Raw genomic sequence first — 8,812 nt, forward strand, 5'->3', positions numbered from 1 at the left:
CTCTTGATTTTTAATGGTTAATGATAGTGTTAACTAATTCAAAAATTTAACTGTATGCAATGATATGCAAAGAATATTTAGCATAATTGTGATCACTGTATTGTAGTATAGTGAAAAGAAGGCTCTCTATATATACCTGGAGAAGCATGGAGGGAGCTGAAGCATCAGCAGCAACATGGCTTCTTGTCTTCCCTTCCATTAACGGCCATAACCGACGGGCTGTTAGCAGTACTTATGTCCCAAAATGTGCGTTTCTTAGCAGTTGGCGCCGGAGATTGAAAACGATGACTGGGACTTTTAAGCTCTCCATCACCAGTTGCTGCTCTCAACCCTTTGCGCAAACTCTCTCTTGTGACTACCCTTTTGGCACCATTCTTATTGTTCATTAGCTCTCTGATGAACTCATCCTTCTGCTTAAGTTGCTGAATGTGATCCTTCTTCAGCCTCTCAATCTCAGCCTCCAAATATTTCACTGTTTTCTGTAATTCTCTGACTACTGTTTCATTGGTTTCCTTCTTTTTAGTTTCAGGAGTAGTGAAGCAGTTCCCAGATAAGATTGATCGATGGCTTGTGTTGCTGCGGAGCAAAGCGGAGATTTCAGCAGTGTTGAGACAGCAGAAGGTGCAGGAGAGGAGTTTGCTGCTAGTGACTGGGCTTGAACACTCAGCAACTTTTTGCTGGTTGCGCACCAACTGCTGTCTTAACTCACTGTTCTCCTTCTGCAGCTCTAGTACCAATTTAGCCTGGTCAGTGGTTGAATCTGGGACTTGAAATGCTTTCATCATTTATTACATACCCCTGCAAGGAATAGAAATGGATATGCAAATAAGTTCAAGATTGATTCCTTTCAATCCGAAAAAAGACCAAGCAAACACATTATACTAAAAATTTATAACCTTAGTCTTTATCTCCTTGGCGCGGTCAGCCCAGTGAAGAGTAGTTCTACGTCTCACCGAAGGAAAGATTGCATGGACTTATATTGGCAATCATAACAGTGTTGCATGGACCTCCAAGAGAGTCCTTGAGGAGTTGAGTGAGTTTGGAATTTTCGGTGGGGGATATGCTTCTTCCCTCAACCAGAGCATTGATGCAACTACTGAGGGGCAAGGAGGGAGACGGTTGATGTTTGCTCCCTCGATTGATCTCTGACTTCTCTGGTCTGTTGCCAGAGCTCTCCTCAGAGCCAGCTAGATCAATGAGCGATAGCTTGCTAACTCGGTTAACAATTTTTCCTGACTCTCATGATTTGAAATTCTGCAACAACCCTAAAGTTTTGTGAAATGGTGAGTGTCTGAAAAGTGTGGAGATGGAGATGATGTTGATTTTATGAAATGAAGGCATACGAATTGCAATTCAGTTACCTGCAATATAGCATGAGACCGAGAAGAGGTCTCATTTGCTCCTAGTTGAGCTCAGTGGTTCGGTTCTGATTACCTTGCTGAGTAATGACATAACCTCATCTGTTGAGTAAGCTCTATACTGAGTTAGACCTGCTGCTACAATGCCCTGAAACATTTGGTCAATATATTCTTTTCAGGTATTCAAATTTTAATTAACTGTGAGAAGATCCATAATTCCTACTTAAATGTTCAGGCTTTGTATCTGACAGACCTGATTATATATAACCAGTAAACCTCCTTTTCTCAAACTAAATACTCCTTTAACATCATACCTTGCCATTTTGAAGGATTGATAAACTGTCAATTCAATGAGTTTATATTACAAAATTAAATGTTACTAGTAATTGTTGTCTAACAAAAATTTTCAGTCAGTTGGTTGACTGCACTAGAACTACTATGAGTTTCATCTAGTCAATGGATCTCCTGAAATCTTATCATTCATAGTTAGCATAATCTCTTAGTAGAAATCTAAACTATGGACAATATGAGTTCTGATGGACTTTTAACATCATACCTTGCCATTTTGAAGGATTGATAAATTGTCAATTCAATGAGTTTATATTACAAAATTAAATGTTACTAGTAATTGTTGTCTAACAAAATTTTCTAGTCAGTTGAGTTGACTGCACTAGAACTATTATGAGTTTCATCAGCAAAGAGCGATCTCTGAAATCTTATCATTCACAGTTGAGCATAATCTTTCTTGAGTAGAAATCTAAACTATGGACAATATGAATTCTGATGGACTTTTAGATAATCTTAAAGCATATGGAGACTTAGGACCAAGTAAAGACCTGTTTATCTTCTCTAAGAACAAGAGGCCTTCCTGGAGATAACAAATCTCTAACAGTCTCATTATAGACCTCGAGATAAGAAAGGTGGACCAAATGGTTTCCCATCATAGCTCCTTTGCCTGATTTTGGAAAAATAAATCTTTTATGGCCAACACCATAACTCCCGGATTCTCCACTGTTCCCTAGCATTGTGTGTATGTTTTCCCTGCACCTGTTGCTCCATAGCAGAACACAGAGCCATTCCTCCCTTGCAGCACACCTTCCACAAGTTCAGCTGTACTGCATTTTCAAAAGCAAATCGTTGTCATTTTCAAGAAAAGATTTGGCTGAGCTATGTCTATAATGTCAACTAAATATTCGAATATGTGAATTACTACACAAAAATTTGACTCTGAAATGTTAGTCTTGAATTCTAGACGAGAAAAATGTCCAAATTTTATTAATAGCTGGCATTGAAAAAATCATGAAATCATAGGTATAAAAGCAAGAAATGAACAACATAGCAAATCAGGGTTGTGGCATAAACTTCTTGCTAAAAATCTTGCTGAACATTGCTGATATTGTCAACTAGTTACACAAATTGCTACTCAAAAATTTATTCAACAATGCCAAACATGGATCCTAGACAATAACCATGAACTAACCAGTATAATAATAAGCAAAGAACAAGATAAGGGCAACTCACGTTGTGGCATAAACTTCTTGCTGGGTTGTCGAATCAGAGAAGGCAGCATCAAAGCAAAAATGGCGTCCTCGGAGTCTCTTAAGCCGGAGGTAATCAGTCTCAGAAGCGAACTCCGTCAAGTAAACATCTTTTCGGTTCACAATCTTGACGCAGCTCCGGGATCCAGCCTCCTTCTCCTTCTTGGCCATCGGCCGGAGCCTCACGAACACAAGAATCCGACTTCCTCCGGACTCACAGTTCTCCGGATTTTCCACTATGGTTCTCATCGCCCTCCCCTCTGACAATGCCCCAGTTGATAGCTTCCTCGCCACCGTGACCTTCTTGGGGCCAGTTAGATCGATCTCTCGGTTCTCCTTTGCGTTGATCCTTGCAAAAAGCGATGGATCTTTTTGGCATTCTTGAAGGGGCTCTGGAATGCAACGTTCTCTTTCATCACTGTTGAATTCTTCTCTCTCTTCTTCTTCTTCTTCTTCTTCTTGGCGCTGAGCCTTGCGGATCGAGTCGGCGAGGTCTCTCCTGCTCGCCATGAGCTCCTTGTGCTGCTCGTAAAAAGAGGGTTAGGGCTTTTCATCTTCTCCTTGAGGCCATGGTGAGGGTTCCGGAGCACTGTGCGACCATGGACGGAGGTTTGAGCTCCTTCTTGATTCGATCCATCGCCAAAAACCGGTGATCTGAGAACGAGTAGAGACTGGCATCGATCTGAGTAGGGAAAAAAACCGCAAAATTTTGCGAAAATTTCGAGAAAATGTGGATCAAATGGGGATCATGGAGATGAAATCATTGTGGGATCGGAGTGAGCTGAGAAAGGTGAGAGCTTTGGGAGGGAGGGGTAATTTGGGGGATGATATTTTGTGGGGTGATCTGGATCGTTGGTTGAGAGGAATTGACGGTGGATAAGAGACTGGGATTTTGAATTTGAGGGAGGAGCAACGGTCGAGAAGGGGTTGTCAGAGAGAAAGAGATCCAACGGTCAAGTGGGGTATATATATATATATATATATTTATTATAGCTTCAATGTTGTATCTCATAATTAATTAAAGAAATTGGAATTCGTAAATGTTTAGAGATTGTGAGCTATGTTTTAAAGACAATATGATTTTTTTTCTTATAATTGAGGCGAGAATGAATCATGATGGTTTTTCATACTTCCATTTTGGTGTTTAGAAATGCATTTGTTTCATCTAGTGTGTGTGGTGTGTGTGTGTTTATATACATTAATTTACATATATTTTTGGGAAAGAGGAATGGGACGAGCAACCCACTGAGACCCGGGGATGCGCATGACGCCCGGTGGAATCAGTGAGGACGGAGCCCACGTCTCACGTGAGACCCGAAACCACCTCGATGCAAACCCCTATGTCACAACTCCCGAAATGCCTCGATCCGAGAATCGAACTCTCACCGCTCGGTGAGGCTATCATCGACAGCTGTACTTAATGAGACGAAAAAGTCGTTGGCGTTAATTTACATATATTGGGATTGAATTGATCATTACTAACATGAGAAATAGAATGTGGGATGGCCTTTTATTTTTTTAATTGATATTTGGAAGAATTTAAAATATTGTTTTGGGAAATTTAATAAAATTATTTTTAGGGGTAATAATTTTTTAGTCCTGGACATTTTTTAGAATGAACAAAGAGTTATGTTGTTTTTCAAATGACCACTAGTAAGTCTTTATTTTTTATTTTTTTTAATTGATACTTGTATAAGTTTTTACTGGAGATTAGAAGTAGATAATTATGAGCCTGTGTTTATCATGATCGCTGACATCAACTGAAAGCATGCCATCCTCTAATTTAGATTTCTATTTTTGCCTTTTTGCTTTGACTTGTCTCCTGAACCTTCCTGCAACCATCTTATCAGTAGCTTTAAGAAAAAGAAGTTACTATTAATCATATCAAAGTCACAATCCATTTTTTTTTTTTCCATCTTTGTTGTGCTTCTTAACATGTCTCTTTCTTTTGCTTCACCCTCCTCAAATTTTTCTTACATAGCATCCTCTTTAAAAAAATCAACCTAGCCTGTCACTATTTATAATGATTACTTCCTTGACATAGTTGTTTTCAATTCTCACTCCCCGATTTCAATCTATATCCTTGTGTGGGCTTCATCCATAAGTCCATTTGTCAAGAGCTTACTTTGATACATCAAGAAGTATTTACTAGTTAACGATGGCTTAATCTATTAGTAAAGTTTGGTATCGAGATAAGATAACCTTTATTAGGTTCACAAGCTTATCAACTTAAGAATGATGACTCGATTCTATTTATGAATGATGGGACTCCAATGGAGCTATTTTAAGGCCAATTATTCAATTTGCAAATTGAATAATTGGCCTTTGTTACATCACTCTCGGTGAGGACAACATGCATTATTCAATTTGCAAAAATGGAAGATTTCGAGCCATGTGTGACATAGACCGTATGTGTGATAAGAGTGTGGTCAAGTTAATTATTAGTGATGTTAACCGGGCTGAAGCGCTTATTAATTATTATGGACTATTTGTAATAGCATAAGATGCCTATTCCCACAATTTTCCCTTGGTTCTCAGGGGTGTAAAGGGTCAAGGATACAACATATGGTTTAGAGTTTAGGGTTTGAGTCTTCACTAATTTATCACTGAAATTCTCAATTTAAAAGTGCAAGGGTTTTATTTTAGTTGTTGTATTTGATGTTTTATTTGGAGAGTTTGGATTCATAAAGTTATATTTACTCCAATTATAGTACTTCCACCAGAAAAATTATATATATAGTATGTCTCAGCTACTCATACAACTTCAAGGGTAAGATGTGCACATCACTGGGTATTTACAGTAGATGTTGCTTATTGCTTGCATGCAACAATTTGTTGCTTATGTACTGTTTATTATTTTTCCATTAGCAATAGTTTATTTGGGCTATAGTACAGTTTATTGAGATACTAATGTTTGAGGTTCTCTTCCCATCACCGTGTCCATAACTATGTAAGTGCAAGCTCCACTATATCATCCTACCTTTCTTTAGTTACCTCTGTCCTTGCAGAAGGCAATAATTTTTTTTTTTTTGGGAAAGAGGAGCGGGGCGAACCCACTAAAGACCCAGGAACGTGCACAAGCCTCGGTGGAATAAATGGAGATGGGGCCGCGCTCACGTGGGCGCTGGAACCAGGGTTCATCTCGCCTGGTTTCATAACCAGGCGAGTCCCTGGTCAACCAATTAGAGATTGACAACAGTCTGCATCAGATGACGCCACGTGGCAAAAAAAAAATTATGAATTCTCTTTGACGGTGACGACGGCCGTCAACAAAACAAAGAGAGCGGGAAAATTTGGGAAATGAAAATCCTCTCATCTGGGTTCATCTCCACTAACCAAAACCTCTTCATCCTCTCCTTCTTCTCCTTCTACTCTACCGCCGCTGCCGCTGCCGCATCACCTTGCCGACTTCGAATCCGGTGAGACAATCTCTTTCTTTGACATCCTCTCTCCGGCGAGACAATCTCCTTCACCGGCAGCCTCTTCGTAGCGCACCATGAATTCATTGAAACCTAGATTTGAAGGTAGGGTTCCAAGTCTCTTCTCCTAGTTTCAAATTTGAGCATTTTGAGGTCTGTTTGTCACAATTTTAGCCCCATCTTCAGTTAATTTTGCCTCTTTTTTGGCTTTTCTCAAGTCTCCTGGATATGATTTAGAGAGACAGAGTGAAGGAAAGAGATCAGTTCTGGGATTTCCAATAAAGTGGATATCTTTTGGGATTTCCATTAAAGTGGACATTGCCATTTGCCAGGAATTTCTAGTACTCTATCTGTTTCACCTGCAAAGATATTGGTTTTATCCATTAAAGCATTTCTTTTTCATGATTTAGTTTGGACAGACTCTTGCAATATCTTAGCTCATCCATCAACAAATTAATATTAGTTCTTGAAATTTCATAGTAAATCCTTGTTTTAATTTTGTACTAATTGGAAATTTTTATTATTTAGATATGGGAGACAATTTGAAGCATCAACTATGTCAAATGGAACCGAATGGCTTAGATCTTTTACTCTCTATTAATCCTATTGATGTTGTTGGAAGCTCGGTGATGGCAAACTCGGTACCACAAATCTTGGTAGAGGAAAGTTATGCAGTGGAAAGCTCGAAGGATGGGAGCTTAAAAATGAAAAGCTCTGTAGTAGGAAGCTTTGATTGGTATGTATTTAAAAAATATATTACTCACTGGTTTTTATAGAAGCAAAATTAGTGAACTTGGCTAAGTTATTTATGTTATTGTCATTTGGTTTAAAATAGGGAATATCATTCGGAGGAAAATATGATAGAACTTGATGAAGGAGATGAAAATGTGAACCAATGTATCTATGACATGGAGAAGGAGAAGGTTAGTTTATAATTTAATAATTAGTATAATTAGATGCATAATATTAATAATTTAAAAATAATAACTGCTTTATTTTTTTCACAATAGGATGATGACATATTTTATGATGATAACCCTAAATTGGGTAAGACCTTTGGTACCGAGGAAGAAGCATACTCTTTTTACAATGCATATGCATTGAATGTTGGATTTAGCATAAGAAAAGGATGGGTTAAGAGAAACAAAGATGGTGTGATACATTGTAGAAGATTTTGTTGTTCTAAAGAAGGGAAACGTACTCAAGACAAGAGGTATGAAAATTTGAAAATTCATCGAGCAGAGACAAGAACAGGTTGTTTGGCACATATGATAATTTCACGAGAAGATAGCGGAATGTTTATAGTATCAAGTTTTGAAGGGCAACATAATCATGAACTTGCACATAAAGAGTTTGCACATATGTTACGATCACACCGGAAAATTAGTGAAGCTCAAGCAACACAAGTAGAATTGGCTTACAAGGCAGGACTTACACCAACAGAAATATATGAGTTGCAAAACAAGATGGTTGGAGGTCGGTCAAATGTGGGTTTTATGAAAAAAGACATTGAAAACCATTTGGGGAAAAATTGGAGAAACAAGTAGAGAAGGGTCTCCATAAAGTGATAATGCAATATTTCAATATGATGAGGGTTAAAGATCCACTTTTTGTGTATGACATGCAATTGGATGATGAAGGAATGATTACAAATATTTTTTGGGCTGATGGGAAAGGAAGATCCGATTATGAAGTTTTTGGTGATGTGGTTACCTTTGATACCACTTACCGAACAAATAACTATGAAAGACCTTTTTGCTCCATTATTGGGGATTAATAATCATGGACAAACAATAGTCTTTGGTGCATCACTTCTATATCAAGAGAGCGTGGAATCATTTGTTTGGCTATTTCAAACATTTGTAAGGGTGATGAATGGGAAACATCCGAGTACTATTCCTAAGCGATCAAAAAGTCTCTGCAATGGCGAAAGCAATAGTGATGGCTTTACCAACTACTCATCATCGTCTTTGCATTTGGCATATATATCAAAATGCTGCTAAACATTTGGCACATGTATTTTATGGTATGCGCACTTTTGCTATTGCATTTCAGCATGTTATATATGACTATGAAGATGAAGCATCTTTTCTTGAAGCATGGGAAAAATTTACTTGAAAAAAATTTAACTTAAGAGAGAACCCATGGCTTTTTGAAATTATTTGGAGAAAGGAAAAAAATGGGCTATGGTATATGGTCGGCATATTTTTTGTGGAAACATGATGAGCACCCAAAGAAGTGAGAGCTTTAATAGTCTATTGAGGAATTACTTAACATCAAAACTCGGGGTAGCAAGATTTTTTGAACAATTTGAGAGAGTTCTTGAAGATAGGCGGTATGCGGAACTTCAAAGAAGATTACAAGATGATGGATCAATCAATATCATCAAAGGAGTTGTGCCCGATCTTGAGACAAATGGTGCAATTGTATACTCCTAATATTTTTCCAAAAAGTTGAAGGAAGAACACAATAAGATTCTTTTATGTGATGGTTGAAT

The 8,812-nt window shown here is 38.1% G+C and overlaps 1 pseudogene; it reads right to left on the reverse strand.

Moving 5' to 3' along the window:
- Nucleotides 1-164: 164 nt before the first annotated feature.
- Nucleotides 165-3,406, reverse strand: LOC120258630 (annotated as a pseudogene).
- Between the last annotated feature and the right edge of the window lie 5,406 nt (nucleotides 3,407-8,812).

Source organism: Dioscorea cayenensis, chromosome 4, assembly GCF_009730915.1.
Source record: "Dioscorea cayenensis subsp. rotundata cultivar TDr96_F1 chromosome 4, TDr96_F1_v2_PseudoChromosome.rev07_lg8_w22 25.fasta, whole genome shotgun sequence".
NCBI lineage: Eukaryota > Viridiplantae > Streptophyta > Magnoliopsida > Dioscoreales > Dioscoreaceae > Dioscorea > Dioscorea cayenensis.